At 39.3% G+C, this 26,852-nt stretch overlaps 1 protein-coding gene across 4 annotated transcripts in view; it reads right to left on the bottom strand.

The window, feature by feature from the left end:
- Nucleotides 1-19,881, bottom strand: part of IRF2 (interferon regulatory factor 2) — a 42,973-nt gene extending 23,092 nt beyond the window's left edge. Inside the window, exon 1 of one of the 4 annotated variants that reach the window (XM_058192761.1) lies at nt 19,034-19,881. The gene's annotated coding sequence lies outside the window, so the exon portion shown is untranslated. Of the gene's footprint in view, nt 1-14,830; nt 14,854-18,473; nt 18,934-19,033 lie in introns of those variants that run through there. The other 3 variants (XM_058192763.1, XM_058192760.1, XM_058192762.1) reach the window with 3 other exon arrangements.
- Between the last annotated feature and the right edge of the window lie 6,971 nt (nt 19,882-26,852).

Below are 26,852 nucleotides of genomic sequence, written 5' to 3'. Positions count from 1 at the left end.
GTTACTTCTGCTTGTAAACTAGCTGAACTTTTATAGGGAAGCTACCAGTATGTTTCATTTAAACTGCTATAAGGAGATTAGGACCTCGCAGTGATTTATGACTTGGTTTATTAGTAAGCTGCAGTTTAAACTAACCAGAATGATCACTTTGGAGGAAGCCTAGCTAAATTAAAACAAAAGCAAAAGTTTCTAATTGTTCTGCCACAATATCTAGAAAATACTGGTGTGCGAGGCCAAAGCTTCCTGCTCTCCATGCACTTAGGTTAGCCAGCTCTCCTTGTAGCTTTGTTGGACATCCCTCTTAAGGCTCAGTTTGTGTGATGGAAGTTATACTTGCAGCAGCAGAGGATGGGAGGCAGGTGGGATTTGGCCAAATCAGAGCTTTCCCAGAAAAAGAGCCAGACTGCACAGTCCAGAGCTGGATGAGGAAGGAGGGAAGAGGTTCATAGTAACCACTCTCTAGTATTTCTCTGGATATATTTAGTATCTTATAGCTTTAGTTTGGCAAGATTCTGTCAGGTGTAAGCAAATAAAGCATTGGGCTGTCTCATCTCTGGGCTCAGGCAGAAACAGGCAAAATAATTCAAATGACTCAAGCTATTCAGAGGCAGTTGATAATTATTCTGAGTGCTACCCATGTTTGTTCTTACAATATGAGTAGCTATATAAGTCATTTAAGATAAGTAAATACATAAATAAATGGTTGTCTCCTCCCTTTCCGTACCCTGAAAACTAGTTGAGTAAAGTGTAGCTACATAAATTAAGCAGAGCATCTCAATACCGTCTCTTCAAGTCAGAAGAATTACTTGAGACAATTTCATAAGCAAAGTTGTCACAAGTGGGAGAAATCCTGTTTTTGTCCTTGGAGCATTTCCAATGATCTCATACTACCACCATTAGCAGTTTACCACCAATATGCTGGAAGAAGGAAAACATCAAGTTCATTAGCAAATTCTGACAATGAGGGTTTCGAGCTTTATTATATTTTTGATGAAAAGGAAAGAAAAGGTTGCCACCCAGGCCATGGATTGTGAATTGTAGCAACGTGGAGGAACAGCTGGCTGGGTTTGGAATCAGCAAATTCAATGACCTGAAATGCAGTATAGTTTAAGGGTAGAAGAACAAGAGTCAGCAGAAGAATGAAGAGAAAGAAAGGCAACATTAGTAATACTTGCTGGTTCCCTGTGACTTCCATGCCAAGGCAAATGTTGAAAGGTCCACCATATGCTTTACTGTATATGAAATAAGTGATCTACTCTGTCATAAAAATAAGATTGTCCCTTTGGACTGGCACCAGGAAAAATAGCTGCCATTCCTGTCTTCTTTGAGAGATTTGTGAAACCCTAAGAACTTTTCCTCAGCCAGATGCTGCATTTGTACTGCACTAGAGGACAGCTGTGTTTTAATTCTGAACTGTCCTTTCTTATCATACTTTCCATTACCTTTTAAAGCACTTATAAAGTGGAACATATTTGATCTGTAGCATGAGAAGTGGGCCTTAAAAGTGCATATACTAACAAGAGTATTAAGGCAGCTGTGTCAAGAAAGACCCAAAGCTTTTACAATTTTTATGCAACAGCAGCTTTGGAATGTCTTCTTTCTGTACATAAAAAGCTTGTTGCATAAGCTGTTTCTCCACAAAGGCCTGGCTCTTGTGTTAGACTTGTTTCTACCAAACAAATAAAATCCTGTTATACACAAATCTTAGTAATCAATTATTTGCACACTGATTAAAGAAATTATAGTCATGGAGTGCTTTCTTACTACTTCCCAAATCCACAAGGAAATCCTGCTTGCCATAGCCTAATATTTCCTAGCATAATAGAATGGGACAATATTGTTTTATTCCTGGTTGACAAGACAAATTCATAAGGCAGGATGCTGGCTTAGTTATTAACCAACATCAAGCCTTTATTTTTTTTATGTAAATATGATGAATAATTTACTAGTTAATGTTAGTTAACACTCTGAATCAACAGTGGAGCACAGCTAGAAGAAGGACATAGAAATTCAAGAAACAGGACTTCCAGGGGTTTTATATAAGACTTCATTATTTATGAATACATATTCAACAACATCCGTTTCTTAAAAGGGCTCTAATTCATCAATTTCCAAAAGAAATGTTTCAATATTCTAGGTTCATACAAATCCTATCATGGCTACATGTCTCCATGTATTTGTCATTAGATAGTTATTAATTCCCACAATGAGCATTATAATTTTTAAACTGATACTCCCATAAATATGGAAATAATGTGAAATCTTTGTTTTCAACTGTAATAAATTAACTATAAAAATTATGCAGTGACAAATTCCTTGGATATCCAATCCCACTTGGCCAATAAAGAATTCTATTATTTTATTCTAAAATCTGGAAGGCGAACGCTAGCAAAAGATGGGAGGCAGCATATTTTTTTTCTGTAAAGGAGAGAGGTCAAATTCCTGATATTATAAGCGTTCATGCGAAAATAACTTTTTAAATATGTGGGAAGCAACCACATGAGTTTTATTTAATTCAAACATTGGTTTCCATCCTAACTTTAACTGGCATTTGCAATGTTCCCTCCAAGATCCTATGTGAAAGCCAAGCAAGGCCGTAGGACAAATAAGCAAGGTCATCCTTGCTTGATCAATTTATCAGAAATGACCCTTTTGCTCCCAAAGGGCAACCAACTGGCACCAAACAGCTGGCAAACTTTGCACCACCTCAGCAGTGGCCTTGGATATCTGGAGTCTTAAATAGCAGTTTAGGTTGGCAGATGCAGGTATTATTACATTAAGATTATATTGGTAGCCCAAGGAGGTATTCTATATGAATTTGTCAAATGTCCCTTTTAAGCCATATAAGATGTTACCTATTCCAGGGGTCTCCAACCTTGATCCCTTAAGACTTGTGGACTTCAACTCCCAGAGTTCCAATATTTTGCTTTGCTGGCTGAGGGACTCTGGAAGTTGAAGTCCACAAGTCTTAAAGAGATCAAGGTTGGGGACCCGTAACCTATTCCACATCTTGCAATAGTGGAACAGAAACAGGGGGGGTGGGTTTCTTTCTTGTCTGCTGATACCATTGTAGCCATTACACTTTATGAGGCTTACTTAGTATCCTTACCCATAATACAAATGAGTATTTTTTGCATGCACCTAAAGGGCTCTAGGGATTTCAGTACATTCACCTGCCAAATGGATATTGTGATCCAGGTAAAACATAGAGTGCATTCAAAAGTGAGGGGAGGTTGAACTGAAGAAGCTTAAGCTGCCTTCTCAAGTGACAGCTGTACCAAACACGAAATCAAAGATGAAACTGCTATAACTGCTCTTATTAAGCATCCCTGCCACTATTTGCATACAGGGTGTGAGACATTAGCATAAATGCAAAGCAGGCAAGGATTCAGGTCAGTCCTATAATTTGTTAATTTGCAGTCTCCCTGACTAACAAAGAGATTACAATATAAGGCAAGGTTGTTGCTTCATGTTGGTCTCCTCACCTGACACAACTTCTGGAACCCGATCCAAGGACAGTCATTAAAATGCATTGTTCATGGAGGCTCTTGCCTCTGAAGAAAATCAGCAGTGGGGGCTACAGAATTCATTCTTCAGTAATTCTGGTCCAGTCATAAGGAGATATTTACTCACCTGAATCAAAAGAACCCAGAGCAGAAACTATAACCCCATACATACTTTCCTGAAGAGTAATTTAGTTTCTTCTTTCTCCACAGAACAGAAGAGCTTAAAGAGCAGTTTTCTTTTCTTTTTGGCTCTAAGATGAAGGGAAGTCTATCTGTGTTCCTGTTTTTTGTTTTAATATTCATTTTACAGAAGTTGAATTAATGCCTTTAATGGAAACTTTAGCCCCAAAACTCTACTACAAGTTAGAATTGAAGCCTGAGAGCCAAACACACACATTTCCACAAAGCACAATAAAACATTTCATAGAAACATTTCATAGAAAATTGATAATGGACAGAGAAAAGGTAATTCAATCAATTCAAAGAAACGTACACTTTCTTTGAAAGCTAACACAACCACCTATTATAGAGACTAATCTCAGAATGTGTTTGCACAGCATACCAATACATAAGCCTTTGGTATAATCTATGAGGTGTGACATTAGACATTAGGATTGGTAAACTATGGTGTATCACTTAGCATATGTAAACTTTAGCAATTGTTTTACCCAGCAACTAATGGTTAACAAAGTAATGGTGTAAATCAGCCACAACACAGAGAACATAGGATAAGCATTCTTTATCCCCTCAAAGGCATTAGCTAGAAGCCTAGCAAATTATGTTTGATGTTATAATGCACATCACTTGTCCGATTGCCAGCATCCATGTGTCCTCTTTCCTGCTGTCTGCTCTTCCTACATATAGATACACATACATGTATGTATTTTATGTAAGTATGTATGTACGTACATATGTATGTACTCATGGTGGCTGCTTTCTCTTAATAATTTCTACACCTACAATTCAGAACAGAAGGCAGTACCAAGATACTTCTCTCGAGAGACTTCCCTATCTCTCCTAAACAGCTGCAAGCTAAAACATTTTCTCTAATGACTCAGCAATGCAGAAAATACTACCTCTCATCAACAGTCCCATGCAATAAAATCCAGCAATAATACATACAATAAGATAGTAATGGAGGCCCATAAATACATCCGTAAAAGACAATGTACAGTTTCAAATAGAATCATTACCCAATTTTGTTTATAAGCAAAACTGTGGCACCAAGAGAGCCGTAGCTACTTGCAACAAAGAAATAATCACACACCAGAGCCTTGTAACAGGCTTATGATCTTGTCTGACAGTTACCTGATGTCTTCTCCTCAGTATGGGAAAATAAAAACACTGAATGCCCAAAAGTGTCAGATAATTCTAAGGAGACCAAGTACATATAAACATGCATATAAAGTATAAAATATAAAAGTATAAAATAAACATGAATAAAATAAAAATGTATTTACCAGTAATACTTTCATCTGGGTTAATTTAATACCTCCAGTGGACACAAGCCTTCTGTCTGGTTAAAATAAAATTTGCTGATAAATTTTACACTGTAAATCATCACCCAGGACTTTTCTTTGATGCAGACTGAATTTATAATCAATTGAAACATTCTTCCACTAGTTTCTAAAGTTATTATTTTTATAATATACTTCTATTTATTTTCTTGTATTGAGATTGAACCATGTTCTAGATAGAAACCTAAAAGTTATTATTGGTGGGCGATGATATATATCACTCCAAAAGGAAGAGCAGTTGGTGTAGCCCTAACATGAAGTCAATCCTACTGGGTTCTATAATAATGCTGGTTAAGTGGATGTGGGTATCTGGCTTACATTAAGAGGCTAATGGTGCTTCTGTATATGATAGGGTATGATTAAATTGTCTGCACTCTTCACAATATTTAACTGTTCAAAAGAATGGGGAAGTTTGAGAGAGAGTTGCAATTAATAAAGCAACTTGCTCACATTCATCCTGAGATGTTACATTCTCACTAGGCTGTAGTGCTTCTTCTGAAAAGTTCTAGTCTTTGTTCCTATTTCTTTTGGGAAAGAGTTTTTCTAGGACAGGGGTCTCCAACCTTGGCAATTTTAAGCCTGTAGGACTTCAACTTACAGAGCTTTGCTGGCTGGAGAATTCTGGGAGTTGAAGACCTCCAGGCTTAAAGTTGCCAAGGTTGGAGACCCTTGCTCTAGGACACATACTGCCTCAAGACATCAGGTTTACCTGTTATGCCCTTCAAAACTTCTGGTGCAGTTATCAAAGTTTCTTCAATATTTAGCAAAATTTCTTCAATATTCTTCAATTTTTTTGCATCAAATTTTAATTTCCAATATGACAAAAGAAGACAATCATTTAATATACAGAGTATACTGTAACAACTGAGCCGTGATGGTGCAGTGGGTAGAATGCTGTATTGCAGGCTAATTCTACTCACTGCCAGGTCAAGCAAAGAGTTTGATCCTGACTGTTCAAGGTACATTCAGCCTTCCAAGGTAAAATGAGGACCCAAATTGTTGGGGGCAATATGCTGACTCTGTGAACCACTTAGAAAAGGTTGTAAAGCACTATGAAGTGGTAAATAAGTCTAAGTCCTATTGCTAGCTGTAAAATTTAATTATCTGAAGGTTCTTTTTTTCCCTTATCCCCACCTACTTTCTCATGTGCAGCCCCCTGCCCCTCACTCATGTCCTGTCTAGGACATTGCTTTAGGATCACTACTTTTTCACACATTTTCAACACAAAGTTGGATAATCAGCAAAAGTACTCAAAAGACTGTGCAATGACTCAAAAGTAAACTATTAATAAAATCAGTGGAAAATTTTCTTTGAGTCAGACCAAACTGGGAAGTCTCTTGCTGCAAGAATTTTTAAAAGCTTGAAAAAAGCAAGAAGTTTACACAAATTATAAAGATCAAGCAAGTGTCTTGTCAAAATCAGAAATACAAACTGAAACCAGTGAACGGAAGAAATAAGAAATGAAACTGGACTGGGTAGTATACTTAGATTGGTTTTGATTCTAGTCAGCAGCTGGAAAAAAATAAGTTAAACCAAACCATAGCAGTAAGTATTTGACAACTGACAGCTTTTTGTTAATTTTGACATTGTTTCAGTTTTATTTAGGATTCATTAACCTCCAGGTGTTTTAAGATTACTTTCGGTCCTGTTATATATACAACTTCTATACAGCAAAGTAAAACTGAAGCAAGACTATAAGCAGTCACAATTTCATTTAATGACTACTTCAATTAACAAACTGCCAGTCTCAATTGTGGTCCCTAATGGAGGAACATTTATATCTCTTTGTTAAGGCATAGCCTTAAAAGCATGAGCACAAGCCTCCACTATCACAAACTATGCAGGTGATAGATTTTTCTTTCAAGAGAATTTGGATTAGGACCATCTAAAAATCACATATACATTTCTTTCTCCTCTGCCTGACATTTAGATAAGATGCTTTATAAAAGCATCTCATTGCTTTTGTTCTTATTGTTGCTATGATCTCTTTTTATAAAAAGCTCTGGGCAGTAAGAGCCTTTTATGGAAGATAGTCTTAATTTCTTGATGAGAACTGAAATGGAAGTTTATTTTTTTATCTGCCACATACACAGGAATAATTTTTTTTATTTATTTATTTCATTTGTCACAACAGTATACACAAACATCGTCATAAATAAAAAAACAACACATCATAAAAGAAAAATATAAATATATAAGTAAAAGTATGCAACAGCTATGTTAATTTGATATAATGAAAGGAACAATAGGACAGGAACTGTAGGCACTTTTGTGCTCTTATGCACGCCCCTTATAGTCCTCTTAGGAATGGGGTGAGGTCAATAGTAGACAGTTTTTGGTTGAAGATTTTGGGATTTTGAGTAGAGACTATGGAGTCAGGTAATGAGTTCCAAGCGTTAACAACTCTGTTACGGAAGTCATATTTTCTGCAATCAAGTTTGAAGCGGTTGACACAGTGGAAACAGAAAATAGAGACTAGAATTTTTTTAGGATAGCAGTGTTAGGCAAACCAACACTGGATATCCTTGACAAGGAGCATGTTTAAAATAACAAATGAATACTATACAAAATGAATACTGGATATTGCTCCTAATAAATTCACTAGACAGATATGAAATAAACACTTCTTTGTTCCCCATTCCTAAGTGGAGAATATTTTTCTACTATGAACAGTAGTAATTTTGTGGTTGGCAAATACTTCGATTAGTGCTCTCAAAGTCCCAAGTATGCTCATCAGACTCAAGGTTTCCTACACCTGCTTGGTATACCCCAAGATCCCACCAACTTGTTCTTCTTTGCTGAATAGGGTCCCATTCAATAATGGCCCAGGCAATGACCTCTGTTCAGTGATAATAGTTGCAATGGCCATTGTAAAATTTTCATATTTCTCAAGGGCCGTGGGTGGCTCAGGCTGTAAGACAGCCTGTTATTAAACACAGCTGCTTGCAATTACTGCAGGCTCGAGTCCCACCAGGCCCAAGGTTGACTCAGCCTTCCATCCTTTAAAAGGTAGGTAAAATGAGGACCCAGATTGTTGGGGGCAATAAGTTGATGTTGTATATAATATGCAAATGAATGATGACTATTGCTAACGTAGTGTAAACCGCCCTGAGTCTTCGGAGAAGGGCGGGATATAAATGTAAATTAAAAAAAAAAAGGAAGGCTCCCAAGTACTGCAGAAAGAGAAATCTACAGAACTCAAGTGCCCATCTGTTTCAACATGTCATAAAACCTCCTTGTAATCATAAAAAAAGGTTTTTATACTTTCACAGAATTTACATAACAGGCATGCAGATTCAATGCCAGGACTTATTGAGCTTCCTACTGAAAAATATACATGACAATTTACAAACCAATAAACATGGAACTACTGTGAATAAGCATCACTTTTGCCCACTGCCCAAGCAGTCACTAATTAAGAACTCTGATTTGCTTTATTTATTTATTTGGAATGATAGATAAATACAATTATATAAGTTTCTGTATAAATAATATTTCAGCACTGTTTTTAAATAAAATCATGGTCACATAGTAAAAAAATGCTCCTTGCCTTATCAACTCAGCTTGTTATCCATATGATGTGACTAACAACCGCTTCCCAATCCCAAATGTGAGTCCCTCATCAAAACTTGTTCACAGTTATCCAACTATTTTGGGAAGCTGTCTGCACTTCATCTATAGATAGCAATGGGCTTCTTTCTTCATTCCAACACCGTAGATCTGTGATGGCGAACCTATGGCACGTGTGCCACAGGTGGCATGCGGAGCCATATCGGTGGGCACGCGAGTGTTGCCCTAGCTCAGCTCGGGAAACAGGCTGTTTCCGTCCTCCAAAGGGCCTCTGAGGGGGTGAGGAAGGCTGTTTTCACCCTTGTCAGGCTCCTAGAAAGCCTCTGGAATCTGAGGAGGGTGAAAATTGACCTACCGTGCCATCACGAGCCAAAAGCGGGGGGAGTGCAGAGTGTGTGCATTGCGCATGCATTGAATTATGTGTTAATTAAGGTGGATTAAGGTTAGCCATCACTGCCGTAGATTATACAGTATATTCAAGTGGATCAAAGGTATAGCTAGAATCTGCAGTATCTTCTGTCTGAGCCATACAATCAAACATAACCTCAAAGCAACACTGCAGAGATGGCCTAATAGAGATAAGGACAGACACCATTACTGCTTATATTGGAACTTATATTTATAAGCCAAAACTTATTTTCTTAATATTAAATTATCTAACACTTGTGAAAAAAACTGGAAAAGGCTTGAACAACCCAGTGTGGTGATTCAACATATAAATATTTGGCACTGTATAGGGCAGAAATCACTTGCCAATGCAAAGTCGTATCAATGTTCTTTCCAATAAATGGTTGGTCATATTGAAGCAATAGACACAAAATATGAATAGACCTCTAGTGCAAGAATTACTTGTTTTTTTCTTAATTCTGCAGCCAACACTAAGGTATTACACAGTTTACTTTAGGGTTGACTATAAGGTTTTAGCAAAACCTGGTTCAGTGCCAGCTTGGGCCAGTCACACTTTCTCAGCCCTAGGAAGTAGGCAATGGCAAATCATTCGTGAAATCTTGCCAAGAAAACTACAGGGGTTAGTCTAGGCAGTCAACCAGGAGGAGTCATGACCGCATTGAAGACACCAAAAAAACCCAAAACTCCACAAAATATCATTGACAACAGTGCTATAAGATACTGAATGAACTTTTAAAGGGATTAGACTTGCATATTTTTTCTAATTTATAGAAATTCTCTTCTACCTTTCCAACCCTGGCCTATCAACATATGAACTGAAAGATCATGGCTAGGGTTTAATCTACAAAGTAGGACTGCAAACTGAGATTTAACCATGTACTATATGTAGAGGTAAACCAGGTAAAACAGCTAGCAATGATTGTAGTTGAACCAAGCTACTGCCTCAGTTCAGCAGCTCAAATAATTAGGACATAAAATATTTAGGCCTGGGTTGACTGACAACTGATTTTAAGTCCCAAATCCTGTATTTGTTCCATTGTACAGTATTAAGTAAAGTTCTGCTGCTGCTTTTCAAAAGTAAACCATTAGAATGGGAACAAAATTACTCAATGCCACTCTGAAGCAGACAAAAGGCCAAAAGGCCATTATTATACAATCAACGCTTAGAGCTTAATCACACCTTCTATAAGCAAATATACAAAGCTGTCAAGGGGAATTTCACCTGACAAGGTACACTGTACTTCCTCTTGATTAAGCAGCTATTCTCCCACTTGATGATTTTTTGCTGTTGTTGCTCTTTTGCAACCGAATAGGGAATTTCTGATGTACCTAATGACTCACATTCCCAGAAATTGTGTTCAGTTACAGTATTGCTTGGTAAGATTTGGAATCAGTGTTCTCAGCTCCTTCATGTAGATCTATTGCCCTTTTGTGAGAGTAATCAATCTTCAATCCCCTTTATAATATTTATTAAAAATATAAAACCTTGAGCGTATAATCATCGCAGGCTGACGAATTTCGGGAATTGAAACCACACAGCTTAAAGTTGCCAAGTTTGAAAAACACATTATTTTACATTCTGTGCAACGATGTAGGATGGGAGGTTTGGGGGCTACAATTTGTAGGCCAGCTGATTAGATTTTCCAAACAGCTTAAGCTTAAGAACTTAGAGACAATCTTATGCATACAAGTTTGACTATGTTGAAATAAAACCAGTGGACTTTGGCCTTCAAGTCTCTACAAACTCTGTGTATTCACTGTTTATATTCTATTTTTTTCATATCCTTCAACTTTTACATGAAGTGCCAGCTGTTACTTTTATATACCACCTAGAAAATATTTTTGTTCATCATCCAAAATGATGGCACAGAATTGGAGAGGGATTTAATAATAAATAAAAATAATCATACAACAAGTATCATTACTTTATTTACAATCAAAGACAGCCAAAAAATGGAAGTAAAATATAGTAACTTGGAATAAAAATTTTTTAAAGGAGATTTACAAAATGACCATAAGAGTAGATTCCTACCCAACATGTCTTGATGGTAATCTCAGCTAAACAGAATTTAGCTAGTCTCATGGAGGTATTGGTGACCATTATGATAATACAAAATTCACACTCTCGTCTTCAGACCAGCACAAGCTCTTACTAAGGAAGGGCTTAGTAGCTTTAAGCACCAGATGTCATAAAATGAGCAGCATCAACACTTCAGCAACTTTTTCTACAGCTTCATCCAAGCATGGACATCAGCATTCTGCAAAATGGAATACATACTTTCCCCTCAACACCCCAGAAGACAATACCCTTAAGATAAAAGCTACCTGTTGAAAAAACAGAAAAAATATTGCAGAATTATTTAGATGTAGAGAAGGAATGGTTCCTTGGAATGGTTCAAGGCCTCTGTCTTTATGCTTGTTTTTATCTGATCTCTATTCAGGTAGTCCTTATTTAGCAACCACAATTGGAACCGGCACTTTGATTATTAAGTGAAGCAGAATCTAAATGAAACTGCAACTGTGCTTACGATGTTATTCAGCTTTTTTTGCTTTCAGACCTGGAAAGGTCATAAATGCATGGATTGGTCATAAAGTTTTTCATCACTGTTATAACCATGAACAAACACTAAACGAGGCAGTTGCTAAATGAGGACTACTGTAAAGGGTTTTTCAGGGCCAAGGAACACGGAGGATTAGACTGAGCAATCCCACTAGGCTTCATCACTGGCTACTCTTTTTTCCATTCTATCTATCAAGAAAGATGGAATGACCCACGGACCCATCCTATAAGATTACTTTCAGATAGTAATTTTTTAAACAGATTTCCCAGACAGAAGCCAAACTCGGGCAAAGAACTACCTCCTGAAGAAACTGTATTCTTAGCATCAAGGAGCCCTGAACTCACCACATGTGTTTATGTGATGCTTTTCATGGCAAGAATCTAGGCAATCCCCAGTGTTCATTCTGCAACCTGGAAATACACTGTCTAAATTTGACAGAAAAATGACCTATTTTCTACATGCAATTAGAGGTGGGTGTTTCCAAATAATGGATAAAGAAATGGAAGGCCATCCTTCATCAATGCTGATTTGCAACATTACATCAAGATCTGCTATTCAAACCAAAGGCAGTAAAACATGCACAATCAAAGTTTTGGACATGCTAAAAGTTTTTCTAGGGGTACGAGCCTATCTATTTCCCTTTTTGTATAGAACTCTCTCCTCTTAAAGAGGTGAGACAGCCCTATCACTTACTCCATTCACATCAAAAATGTTCTTAAATAGAAAATGTGTATTTGATTGTGTCTGATTACTGGAGACTGCCCTAATAAGTCCAACAGTTTTTCAACTGTTATCATCTGTATGCTGACGATACGCAGCTGTACTTTTCCACCCCGGACCACCCCAACGAAGCTGTCGAAGTGCTGTCCCGGTGTCTGGAAGCCGTACGGGTCTGGATGGGGAGAAACAGACTCAAGCTCAATCCCTCCAAGACGGAGTGGCTGTGGATGCCGGCACCCCGGTTCAGTCAGCTGCAGCCGCAGCTGGCTGTGGGGGGCGAGTTATTGGCCCCAATGGAGAGGGTGCGCAACTTGGGTGTCCTCTTGGATGGGCGGCTGTCGTTTGACGATCATTTGGCGGCCGTCTCCAAGAGGGCCTTCCACCAAGTACGCTTGGTGCGCCAGTTGTGCCCCTTCCTTGACCGGGATGCCTTATGCACAGTCACTCATGCCCTCGTAACTTCCCGCCTGGATTATTGCAATGCTCTCTACATGGGGCTGCCCTTGAAGTGCACCCGGAGGCTGCAGTTAGTCCAGAATGCAGCTGCGCGGGTAATAGTGGGAGCAACTCGTTGCTCCCATGTAACACCACTTGTCGTGTCCCACTCCTCCACTGACGGCCGGGTCAGGGAAATCCGAATCAGGCTTGCCTCTGCAGCTCTGCCCAAAGTCCTAGCAAAGTCCTCAGAGCAGGCAGGAGACCAGAAAGTGACTTCAGCAAGATAAGTTCGACTTTGCCTGACTCAAGAGACTGCCAGAAAGCAGATCCTTTATATAGGCCATGGGGTGTGGCTCCATGACTCAGCACTCATTAAGGCCTGCCCCTCCCTTCCTTCTGTTGCCTCCGCCTATCCAGTCTTCTGATGCGAGGGTCACTCCAATCAGCAGCTGTTGGAAATAAACTTTCCTCAGGCTCACATGCTGTGGAGGAGGGGGAGGGGTCTAGCTGCTCCGTTTGCCTGGGCATGGAGCCAGGGCTGGGGCCGGGAGATGCCCCCTCCTCAGCCTGTCTGGGCATGGAGCCAGGGCTGGGGCCAGGAGGACATTCTTCAGCGTTCAGAAGCAGATAAACAGACCCCGGCTGCGGTGAGAGCGGGCAAGACACAACACCACTCCTGCACAGTCTGCACTGGCTTCCTGTGGTCTTCCGGGTGCACTTTAAGATTTTGGTTACCACCTTTAAAGCGCTCCATGGCTTAGGACCTGGGTACTTACGGGACCACCTGCTGTTACCGTTTGCCTCCCACCGACCCATACGCTCTCACAGAGAGGGCCTTCTCAGGGTGCCGTCCGCCAAACAATGTCGGCTGGCGGCCCCCAGGGGCAGGGCCTTCTCTGTGGGAGCTCCCACGCTCTGGAACGAGCTTCCCCCTGGTTTACGTCAAGTGCCTGATCTTCGGACCTTTCGCCGTGAGCTGAAAACGCACTTATTTATTCAAGCGGGACTGGCCTAAAATTTTATAAAATTTTATTGGGGTTATTTATATTTTAATATTTTAATTCGTTTTAAATTTGGCCACCTTATAATATGTTTGTTTTAATTTCTTTTAATATTTATACTGTGATTTTTTACTTGGCTGTACACCGCCCTGAGTCCTTCGGGAGAAGGGCGGTATAAAAAATTGAATAAAATAAACAAGGTTTTTCCAGAAGTGATTTGTCATTGGCTACTTCATAGAGTTGAGAGTGACTGGCCCAATGCCACCTAGTAGCTTTGTACCTAGGGCGCGATTAGAACTCACAGTCCCTTGGTTTTTAGCAGATGCCTTAACTGTTCCATCAAACTGGCTCTCAGAGCTGTGAATAGTTTGCTATAAAGAATATTAACAATATGTTGACAGGATGTTTTGTTCTTGCTTTAATGGGAGAGAATGACTCATTCATTTTTGTCAGTTGCTGCCCCGATCATGGTCTTAAAGCACTTGTTGCACCTGTACTACTGAGCAGTTTTGAAAGTACATGTTTTCTGAAATTGTAGAAACCAATATAAAATATGCCTCATTAACAAAAATTATTCCAAATTGATTGTACTTCAATATCATTGGCATTGAAAATTCTGTGAATGCAAGTTTTTGTTTCTATATTTACCAGCAATTTCCACTCTGTTCTGGTAAACCTGATGCTCCATAAGTAGGATCAAGTTACCTAAATCTCTTCACATGCTCCAACAATGAATATGCTTTTATTTTACTCCATTTCCTTCTTTGATTCTGAAGATTCACCCACACATAGAAATGCATTTTTGTTTAAACAATAGCAATTCTTTTCAATATGTCAAACTTTATATAACCTTAAAGTTTCCAGTTTTTCAAAAACAATAGCACCTTTAATAACTACACCCACACTTCGTAGGTATATTTTCACTCTATTTAGTAGGTATAGAATTTTCACTCTAGCCACTGCATAGAGATAAATTTACTTACACTGCAAAGACATCATTCAAAGATCCATTTCCAGAAAGATTGTTTATTTTATATAGATGGACAGAGAAATATCACATTAAAATAAACATTCATTAATCAATTGCTAAAGCATGCAAAGAATCTCACACATTTTAGCTGAGTTTGTCAATCAACACGAAGTTTGTGGATGGCAGAGTCTTGCTCCATTCATAAGGCATGGAATCTTGTCACCGTTTCCATGCTTGGTCTTCAAAACACAACAAAAACTCAGTGTGGCTTCTCTTTTCTCTCTTAATACAGTATAAAGACTGCTGCTGCAAACCATTTAGTTAAAAGCTTGAGAAGAAGCAACAGATTGTGCACACATTTATGCTAGGCTTCTGATGATCTCTACTTGCTTTGCTCTCCAAAGCTCCAATGGGTGACATACCATGAGATATCTACATCAAACAGGGCAAATAGAACTGTAAAATCCAGAACTTCATGTCCACATGGCTGCCCCTCCGGCATGACTCTCAGTTTTCCACGGTCCATGCAGCATGTCCAGATCACATTCCCCCCCCACCGCCTCTGCCTGCTGCTTGGACAGAGAATCAATGGACACCATTAGCCCACACATGCTTGCTGCCTCCTGTGCTGGCCACGTCCACCCCCTTCACTAAGGTTAATTTTGAGGAAGGGATTATATTAGGCACATGCTTAAAAATCAGGCTAGGGTTTCTTTTCGGGGTAGGTCTTATTTTAGGGCAAACACCCTATTTAAAATATATATATACCAGAGCTATATAAACAAAGTCATAGCTTAGTACTGTTTAAAAATTATACTTCTATTTCATTTTTGTATACACATGTACAGCACAAAAAAATTAATGTACAAGGAGTAAAGGAATTTAAGCAAAGACCATAACTTTTAAAATGTTTAATGAAATCTAAGAAATACTAATGAAGCTACATATCTTGCCATAATGCCAAAGGTAACATGTCTTCTTCCAACAAAAACAAATTAAATCTGCCTTTTCAGTTTTCAAATTTCAGATGCATTCATTTTATTATACAGTTATTTCACAAGTGGTCTTACTGACGTCAATAAAACACAGGAACATTTTCTACATTGAAGCCATAAATGTTCCTTATCTTCCAAACAGCCTAAACTTCCTGAATAACCTTTTCTACACAAAAAATGGCAATGGTACTCATTGCAAAATACAATTTGGAAACCACAAAAAGATATGATAAATTATATGGCTTTGCTGTTATACACATCAATTTGTAAGAAAAATTTATTGTATTTAAAAAAATTACAGAACATTAACTTTAATGTTCCATGCATTTTAATCAGTTTATGTATAGTGAAATAAGGAAACATATTAATACTAGATTTTAATTGCAGCTTGCAAAACTAACTGCAGCTTCATGTGAAAAATCAAAATGCACAAAACTCAGGATAACCTATTTTTAAGACTCAGTACAGTCAGTACTCAAAAATATTCGTTTCAGTATAATACTGAAAACAGTATTTGCATGGATTGTGCTACTGGCATCCCCAAAGCTGCTTCTATTCATATCACTGGCAGCTAAAACCCACCAAAGTGCTTAGTTGTGATAACACTGTATATGTTTTGAGATATGTAAAATTATATGGACAACAATAAGATTTGCCATTTCCTTCTTCTGGAGTCTTTTTCCAATCTAGCCTAGCATTTCCTAGTGGTCTTCTATTCATGGTCAAATCAGGTCCAATCCTGCTTTGCTTTTTGAGATATCTAAGTCAAGGTGGCAAACATACCTAATAATCTTCCTTCCTCCTGTTTTCCCCACAACAACCCTGCGAGGCCTTCTTTCATGCCTAAGCCAGGTCTAAAACACACAATCTCCTGTGTGTTTTTAATCTGGCGACTAAACCACTGGACAAAACTGTCTCTCACAAGTGGCTTAACCCTCACAAATGTGTAAGAGCATCAGAGGTGGGTTTCAGCAGGTTCTGACCAGTTCTGGAGAACTGGTAGCGGAAATTGAGTAGTTTGGACAACCGGTAGTAAGAATTCTGACCAGCCATCTATTCTCTGCCTCCCAAGTCCCAGATGATCGGGAGGAAATGGGGATTTTGCAGTATCCTTCCCCCCAGGAGTGGGGTGGGAATGGAGATTTTACAGTATCCTTCCCCTGCCATGCCCAACAAGCCACACCCACAGAACCTGTAGTAAACATTTTTGAAACCCACCACTGAAGAGCATGGTGAAAGATAAAAGGTAAAAGTTCCCCCACATATGCAAATTAGTCATTTTCCAGTTCTAGAGGTGGTGCTCCTCTCAGTTTCTAAGCTGAAGAGGCAGTGCTGTTTGAAGACGTCTCTGCAGTCATGTGGCCGGCATGACTAAATGCCAAAGGCACACGGAACACTGTTATCTTCCCAGCAAAGGTGGTCCCTATTTTTCTAGTTGTATTTTTTTTTCAAACTGCTAAGGTTGGCAGAAGCTGGGACAAGTAACGGGAGCTCACTCCGTTACGGGGCGTTAGGGATTTGAACCGCTGAACTGCCAACCTTCTGATTAACAAGCTCAGCGTCAATCAGCATAAATCAATCAGTTTGATTTAATACAGTCACCATCAGAGTCCTTTAGAGCCATTTCTAAATGACCTGTATTCTGAAAGAGAGAGTCCATCCACCTGATCTGTGAGAAGTGAAACATCTTTAAAGAAAAACCAGAAAGTCCAATTGCCTCTTGAAGAAAAAAAAAAAAAGCTCCTTTGGGACAACCATGACCTGGACGACTGAGAATCTCCCTAGAGATCTGTGTTCTAGTGCAGGGGTCTCCAACCTTGGCAACTTTAAGCCTGGCGGACTTCAACTCCCAGAATCCCCAGCCAGCTTTGCTGGGGATTTTTTCTGGGAGTTGAAGTCCTCCAGGCTTAAAGTTGCCAAGGCTGGAGACCCCTATTCTAGTACCAGGTGTGCTAGGCTTTCACGTCAGCCATCCTGCAGGGGCAACATCTACCATTCCCAGCCATATTTTTTGAAAAGCGTTAGAAGCTTGGAATTTAACACATTAGGCTCGGGAAGCCTTCCGCACTTCCCACTCGAAAAGCATCCGATCAACGCCCGGGAGGCGCCAGGCTCCCCTTGGGCCCTTTCCCATCGCTGCTTCCTGGAACCCGACGTAGCGCGCGAGCGGTAAAAGTATCAAGCTGGGCGTTCTATCGGCGACGATCCGTTCTCCGATTGGCCAGACGAGCACCTACGTCACGACTTGACCCGGCCGCCGAGAAAAGGAAGTGACCCAGCTGGCTTGTGTAACAGCCGCCTTCGCGGGATATTTGGGGGGGGGGGTGTTTAATGCTGACACAGCGGCCCCTCCTGGTTCTCCTCAAAGCATCAATGACTTGTTAGGAGAAAATGACCGTCTCTTCCCTCTTCCCCTCGGCAGGGCTGCCCCGATCTGAGCTGCTGCCCTCTTCCTCTCGGTTGCCCGCAGCGAAGACTGGTGCGGAGCCTCGGGGGACAGCAAAATGCACCCTTCCCTAAAACGACCACTTATGTTTCCCACCCCCGCTTCCGTGCCCTCCTTTCCCCTGCAGCACAAACATCAAGGGAAATCAAGCAAAAACTCTTCCCCGCTCGGGGCGCCCTTAGCAGCGCCTCTCGACAGGGCCCGATCCCGCCACGAACCGGTCCAAAGTCCTGCAAGGGTGGAGACCGAGAAGGCCAATGTCTCCCCCACCCCGACCTGCACGCCTTTCCCTGCCCCGAGAACGGAAAGCAACGTAGAGGGCTGTTGGCTCGAGGGCTCACCTCGGTTTCCCCATTACCCAGAGATGGCCGGCGGATGGCAAAGCAGCGCCCGTTCCGCAACTCCATGAGCTCGTCTCCGCTGGGGTTGAAGGAAAGTTGCGGTGGGGGGTGTGTGAGGGATCCCCGCCCGTCGAAAACCGTCTCGCCGGTGACATTCCGAGAGTTTTTGTGCGCTCCGAAAGCCCACTTCTCCGCGCCCTGCCAACGCTGGGAGGAGAGCCAGAGGGACTCTCGGGTTTGGGCTTTCTGCCGCTGACATGTTTCGCCGCCGCGCCTGCCGCCCCCACCCCAGCTCCGTCCTCGACTGCGGAGCCTGAAAGAGAAACGCGTCCTGTCCTTCCCGTGGCTCTCTTCCCTGCAAATCCAAAAGTGAAATTAAAAGCCCTGCTTTCTCTCGCCAGTAGCTGCGCCTAAAAATCATATGACCCGCCACGGCCTTTGCATTTGGGTTACAACGCGTCCAGCATAGGCGTAAATGCAAAAGCAGAGGAAAGAAATGTGTACGCTCGTTTGGGTCTTGGGAAAAGGAAAAAAAAAACCCGCGATTGCTCTGGATTTACCTTACCAATTATGTGTTTCCCGGTATTTATGTAATTCCTCAAGGTTGTCACGGTTGCCAAGAGACGCAAAATGGAAAGGAAAACCGGCGGCGGAATAAATCGCGGGAGCAAAACTAAAAGTTATTCCTCCTCTGTATTTGGCGGGGATTAGTCCTGACGCCAGATCGAAAGCAAAACAAGGCGAGAAACAGCGAGGAGTCCAATCTTGGAAATTCCTCCTCCTCCTCCTCCCTTCCCTTCCCCCCCCCCACCTCTCCGAGGCCTGTTTGTGCAGAAGGGCGGTGGGGGCTGGAGCGAAAAGAGGTGCGGAAGTTGGGCGCAGCTGCTCATTGGCGGGCTCGGCCGCTTTCATCATTTCTCAGAAAAGCCGATTTCATTTTCACTTCCCTTCAGCAACAGCGACACCAGCACCGGGGAGGGGGCGGAAAGTGGAGGACGAAGGCGAAAGAGAAGTTTCAGTTCCTTGGCTACGAAAAGCGGAGAACTCAGAAGACCTGGGGCCCCGCCTCCCCCTTTAAAAAATAAAATAAAATCGGACAGCTCCTTCCAATTGCGGGATGTTCTGGCTCTGGAACCGGCAAGGACGTGGGAGCATCTCTGCAGCGTTTCCTTACACGGAGGAGGGAGGCCGCCGGAGAAGACCGAATCTAGCGCTGCACCTCTCGGAGTTTGCTTGGACAGAAATGATCCCGTTGGTGCATCGCTCTAGAAAGAGCTAGAAAATCATCTCGTGCCAGGACTGTGTGATTGGGCTGGGTTTTTTTTCTCTCCCTCGGAGATCGGTGGCTTCCTCACCTAGTGACTGGCGAAGAAATTTTCCCGTAGTTTTTTTTTTTCCCCCTGACAGGTTCTCGGTAAAGAAAAAAAAAATGCTTTCGATTTTTCTGTCAAAGGTGAAATCGTGAAATAAGTGAGATGCTTTTGTTATTCAGAGGGCTTCTTGAAGGATTTGCATGAAGATCCTGGCTTTTAATTGCAAAGTTATTTCTCCAGTGGTCTGCAGCCTCTCTGGCTTTACTTAAATCCTGAAGAAAAACACCAGTAAGAAATTTCTCCTGTGGAACTTTTTCAGTCTGAATTCTAGCATCATCACTAAATAATAATAATAATAATAATAATAATAATAATAATAATAATAATAATAATAATAATAATAATATAACAACAACAACATTCTCCTAAAACTTCGTGAAAATTGTTTGAGAAATTTTCTCTGCCCTTGATCAGTTTGGAGAAACTCATTCAATTTTGATATACACCAAAATCTGATTGAGAATTTTTACAGGCCATTTCTGTGCACCACCTTAGACACTCAACTCTGAGATGTGTGGTGTCAAAAGTGCTGCTATGGGAAAAATGAGTGAGACCAATGTTTGCATTTTCTTGGTGTCATCATATTCAACAATAGCCTGGAGAAATCTAGTCTTCCAGAAGATGCTGTACTCCAATTCCCACAAGCTGTGTAGGATATTGGTTTGGCCAATATTCTTCATTAACAACCTGGTAGAGTTGCTGGAGAGGCAAATAACTAAGCCCTTAAGGATTTGCTCTTCAGCAATTGCATTTATTTTTCCTTTTAAAAAATAATAGAATAATTTAATGTTCATAGGGATTATGCATTTATTTAATTGTTTTAGTATTAAAAAAAGAAAAAATACAATGTAAAGGAAATAACATAATGTGCACATTGTGTTACATACAGGTAGTCCTCAACCTATGACTGGACACTTAGCGACCAAAATTACAACAGCCTACATAGGAGCTATTTAAAATCTGATTCAAAATTTTGATAGTCCATCCTTTCCCTTGCAATTACATGACTGAATTCTAGGGGCTCTGCACCTGGGCCGCATCTATGCAGCATCTCGGAGTCATGTGACTGCATTTTACAACGGTTTTGCTGAAAAGCAGTATTTATGTCCACTTTTTGGCAACCAGCCATTGGTTTGCTTAATGATTGCAGCATTGCTTAACTTCACCCCCCCCCCAAAAAAAATCATAACACCTAATAGGTCTTGTAATCAAGCCATTTTTCGACCATTATAACTTAAAATTATGGTCATAAGTCGAAGACTACCAGTATAAGCAATAATCTAGTTTTTAATCACATCATCACTGTCACATAAGACAATATTGATTAGTCTTTCCACTGCAGGAATAGTCAATAAGTTGGAAGGGAACCCATGTCAATAATCAAAAAGTTTAAAAATGGGAACAGACTGTCTTTCCAACATTAAGGAACAAGTTTTTTGCCAACCCTTCTCCATTCTCATCCCCACTTATAATTATTCCCGTATGAGTAAACATTTTTGATATGTAAATACATTCACATCTTCAAATGTTACTGATCTTATAATACCATATTAACTAATTTATAGATGTTAACTTGAAGTGGGGCAATAGAAGGAAAAGCCTATGTCATTTGGGTCTTTGATTTTACACTTGCTACAGATGAGTTTAACAACATACTGTATTTAAATTCCTCTGGGATGTCTGGTAAAAGTGAAAACTAATGCTTGGCAGATTTAGTCTCATTTTAAGATCACAAGGAACATACCCAATACTCCTACATACATACCCATTGCTTTATTAATATTCAGTTCTTTAATTTACAGTTCTGCCAAATAATAAGTTATCTTCTTGCATTTAGAAATAAAATATCAAAGTATCAAGTTGCCAAAAATATTTTATGAAGGCAATACTAGAATAGAATAGATTTTTTTTTCATCTGTAGTCATGAAAACCTTTGAAAGAGGAAGCTTTCCTACTTGAAAACCATCACAGATCCGCTGTTAAAGATCCCTTGCAATTTGCATACCGAGCAAATAGATCAACAGTCTATTAAGTCCTTGAGTGGCTCAGACTGCTAAGACAGTCTGTTATTAACAGCAGCTGCTTGCAATTATTGCAGGTTCAAGTTCCACCAGGCCCAAGGTTGACTCAGCCTTCCATCCTTTATAAGGTAGGAAAAATGAGGACCCAGATTGTTGGGGGCAATAAGTTGACTTTGTATATAATATACAAATGGATGAAGACTATTGCTTGACATAGTGTAAGCCGCCCTGAGTCTTCGGAGAAGGGCGGGATATAAATGCAAATAAAAAAACAAAAAAACAAAACAGATGATGCTATTAATATGGCTCTGCACTACATCCTACAACATCTTGAGTCTCTCCAAAGACCTATGCAAGGGTCCACTTTGTAGACTTTAGTTCAGCATTCAATACCATCATTCCAGACACTCTTCTAACTAAGCTAAACCAGCTACAGGTACCGGAACAGACTTGTAAGTGGATCACAAGCTTCCTAACAAACAGGAAGCAGCAGGTGAAGCTAAGCAAGATCACATCAAATACCTGTACAATTAGCACAGGCCCCCCCCAAGGCTGTGTGCTCTCCCCACTTCTCTCTGTATACCAATGACTGCATCTCCAATGATCCATCTGTTAAGCTACTGAAGTTCGCAGATGACACAACAGTGATTGGTCTCATTCGAGACAATGACGAATCCGCATATAGACGAGAGGTTGAACGACTAGCCTTGTGGTGCGACCGAAACAATCTGGAACTGAACATATTCAAAACCGTAGAAATGATGGTAGACTTTAGGAGAAACCCTTCCATACTTCCATCTCTCACAATACTAGACAACACCATATCAACAGTAGAAACCTTTAAATTTCTAGGTTCTATCATATCGCAAGATCTAAAATGGACAGCTAACATCAAAAACATCATCAAAAAAGGACAACAAAGAATGTTCTTTCGGCACCAACTCAGTAAGCTCAAACTGCCCAAGGAGCTGCTGATTCAGTTCTACAGAGGCATTATTGAGTCTGTCATTTGCACCTCTATAACTGTCTGGTTTGGTTCTGCAACCCAACAAGAAAGACACAGACTTCAGAGAATAATTAGAACTGCAGAAAAAATAATTGCTACCAACCTGCCTTCCATTGAGGACCTGTATACGGCACGAATCAAGAAGAGGGCCGTGAAAATATTTACAGATCCCTCACATCCAAGACATAAACTGTTTCAACTCCTACCCTCAAAATGACGCTATAGAGCACTGCACACCAGAACAACTAGACACAAAAACAGTTTTTTCCCGAAGGCCATCACTCTGCTAAACAAATAATTCCCTCAACATTGTCAAACTATTTACTAAATCTGCACTACTATTAACCTTCTCATCGTTCCCATCACCAATCTCTTTCCACTTATGACTGTATGACTGTAACTTTGTTGCTGGTAATCCTTATGATTTATATTGATGTTGATTGTTCCTGATTGCTTATTTGTACCCTATGATTATCATTAAGTGTTAAATTGTACCCTATGACCATCATTTGTGTTGTAAATGTTGTACCTTGATGAAGGTATCTTTTCTTTTATGTACACTGAGAGCATATGCACCAAGACAAATTCCTTGTGTGTCCAATCACACTTGGCCAATAAAAAAATTCTATTCTAAAAAGGCAATACTAAATACATATGATTTAACCTTTAAAGAATACTTAATCATAGGAATCTAAAAACATTAATTCTCCAAAGTACATTGAGAAGTACATTCTGTGAAGCAATTAATCTTACCAAATATGCAATAAATGTAAAGTTTGCTATTTCAGAGATCTCAGAGTAGTACAGGTAGTCCTCAACTTAAAACCACAATTGAGCCCAAAATTTCTGTTGCTAAGTGAGACATTTGTTAAGCGAGTTTTGACCCATTTTGTGACCTTTCTTGTTATAGTTATTAAGTGACTCATTACAGTTAAATTAGTAACATGGTTGTTAAGTGAATCTGGTGTCCCCATTGACTTTTGCTTGTTAGAACGTTACAAAAGATGATTGCATGACCCCCAAGACACCGCAACTATCATAAATATGAGTCAATTGCCAAATATCCGAATTTTGATCGTGTGACCATGGGAATGCTGCAATGGTCATACGTGTCGAAAATGCTCATGTCACTTTTTTCAATGCTGTTGTAACTTCGAATGGTCACTAAATGAACTGTTGTAAAGAGGACTACCTGTTATCTTTTCCCCTTTTTAAAAATAAATATGTATATGGTAGACATGTATATGGTTGCGTTGAAGTTCATAAACTAATGTTACATTATTTGGAAAAATGTGGATAGTTGACTGATCTCTAACCAGTGTATGAGGAGCTAGTAAGATGCTATAGTTGTAGATGCTGAATCTAGAAATTAATCTTTCTGTTTATCAAAGACCCTATTTTGATCATGGCATCTATGTACAGTTACTTGAAATGAAGCTTCTGTTGGATGTTTATATACTCTGGGAAATGTTCTATGTACAGGGCAAATGTTTCATCTCTTTAAAATCTTAACAATTATTTGGAAAGACAGTGTTAGTCCGTAGAAGAGCAGGAAACCCAGATTCTAGTTTTCAGCTTCCACCATATAAGCATATTGAGTTACTTTCGGCAAATTTCTTTCTCTCAGCTTAACCTGCCTCACAGGATTGTTGCTGTGGAAAACAGGAGGAGCAAGTATAATATGATGGTTTGAGTACTTGAATTGAAGGCAGGATATAAATATTATAAAATAAGCTAGTATTAAAAATACACAACTTTAACTATTTGATTAATTAAATCAGATTTTAAGGCTCTTTCAGAAAAGCTTGGAAGGCAGGGAAGACAACTGTTTTAATACACCACAGAGAATAATGTGTTTGTCAAAGTGAAGCAATTCTTCACAATAATTTTCAAAATACATTGTTAAAGTTTGTAACATTAGTTTGTGGACTTTGACTCAATTATATATATATGTTTATTTCAAAATGATTTCTACTATGTTCAGCAGAACTGACTTCAAATACAAATTATAATTACTTTAATTGATCTAAATAAATACGTTGCAAAATATAATTTTAGGACAAGGATCGTATGTGTTAATGTGTTTCTTGCAATATATTGCATCCAGCGAAATATAACTAATGTCAAGTATATCTCATTTCATTCTTCCTGATGTCTTAAAATTGACCCATTCTAGAGAATTGAATTGAATTCTTAATAATAATAATAATAATAATTATTATTATTATTATTATTATTATTATTATTATTATTATTATTATTATTATTATTATTATTATTTAATTTGTATACCGCCCTTCTCCCGAAGGACTCAGGGCGGTTTACAGCCAGGTAAAAATAGCATAGATAAATATAATACAATAAAATCAAAATTAAAAAACTTATTCAAATTGGCTGATAATTAATATAGAATTTATCTGGCCAAATGTGATTAGACACACAAGGAATTTGTCTCCGGTACAGAAGCAGTGCACATGCAAAGCAAAACAAATGACAACAATAATAATAAAAGTGGAGTAAAGAAGATAAGGATACATATAATACTACAATCACACTATATGGGTTATTAGACATTAGGCAGCACTGAGAGAATTAGGTATTCAGCAGTGATGGCATGAGGAGAAAAAACTGTCCCTGTATCTAGTTGTTTTGACAGGGAAGGAATTGAAACAGTGGATGTCCAGGATGTGAGAAGTCTGCGGATATCTTCTCAGACCTCCTTCTGATTTACCCAAAATGCAGGTCTTCCATGGAAAGCAGGCTAGTTGCAGTTGTTCTTTCTGCAGGTTTAACTATCCATTGGAGTCTGTACCTGTCTTGTTTGATGCTTCACAAACTAGACTGTTATAGAAATGACAGACTCATAATTCCTCTGTAAAACTGTATCAATTGTTCTTGGGGCTGTCTGAACTTTCTGAGTTGATGTTGGAAGAACATTTTTGTTGTGCCTTTTTAATGATATTTGTAATGTTGAGTGTCCATTTAAAATCCTCGGAGATTACAGAACCCAAAACTGAAAGACTGATACCGGGATGTTGAATATTGTAAGAGGTGATAAAATAGAAAGGCTCTTCCTAAAAACTATCTTCATATTTATGATTTTAAACATGTTCATCTCCAGATTGTTACAGCTGCACCACAGGGCCAGTTGTTCAACATCCCATCTATACTTGGGCACAAAGTAAGACTCGATGAGCTTACTTTGTGCCATAGAAAGCAGCTGCAATTTCATAAATATGATAGCTTTACAACTATACGATGGTAAGTATAATGAGCTATTATGTCTTTGTATGCAAGTTTCTTCATGATCATATTTTTTGCTGCATATTAGTTTCATCTTTTAACTTTCATTTGCCTTGAATTTTAGGAATAAGACAAACTCACATTCATAGATATATGTTGCAGAATTAACTGCCCACTGATAATCTACCACCAGTCATAAGATATTATGTCTGCCTTTTATTTTTTATTATTGTTGTTAATAATAATAATTTTAATGCTTTTAATTGTAATGCTGGTCTGTGACCATAATAAAAGTTGATTGATACATTGGCCAACATTATTTACAAGTTTATGAGCTCTCCAGATGATTGCTTCCCATCCTATTTCTCCCTTTTTTTCTTAGAAAACAAATTGATTTTTACCGCTCTGATTACAGTTGCTGAAAATTGATGGCACAGCTTCCTGAAACACATGAAAACTACTGATTCACATGAGAACTAGTGGAACTAGTGGATTATATAAATATTGTGCTATCTCATTTAATCAGTGGAGCAATTAATTAACAAATAATTAAAACTTGGTTTAACAATAATATATGAACAGAAATGATGGGATACAAGCTGTTTCCATTGAGAAGAATAGAAGTCTTTTATAAGAGCACCAGCGTGCCTACGGTCCCTGTCCTAATGTTCCCTTTAATTGTATTCATTTTATGTATTCAATTCATGCTTATACTTATATATATTATTTAATACGT

Source organism: Ahaetulla prasina, chromosome 8, assembly GCF_028640845.1.
Source record: "Ahaetulla prasina isolate Xishuangbanna chromosome 8, ASM2864084v1, whole genome shotgun sequence".
NCBI lineage: Eukaryota > Metazoa > Chordata > Lepidosauria > Squamata > Colubridae > Ahaetulla > Ahaetulla prasina.
The sequence above is the reverse complement of the archived record's forward strand: the minus strand, read 5'-3'. Positions and strand labels throughout refer to the sequence as shown.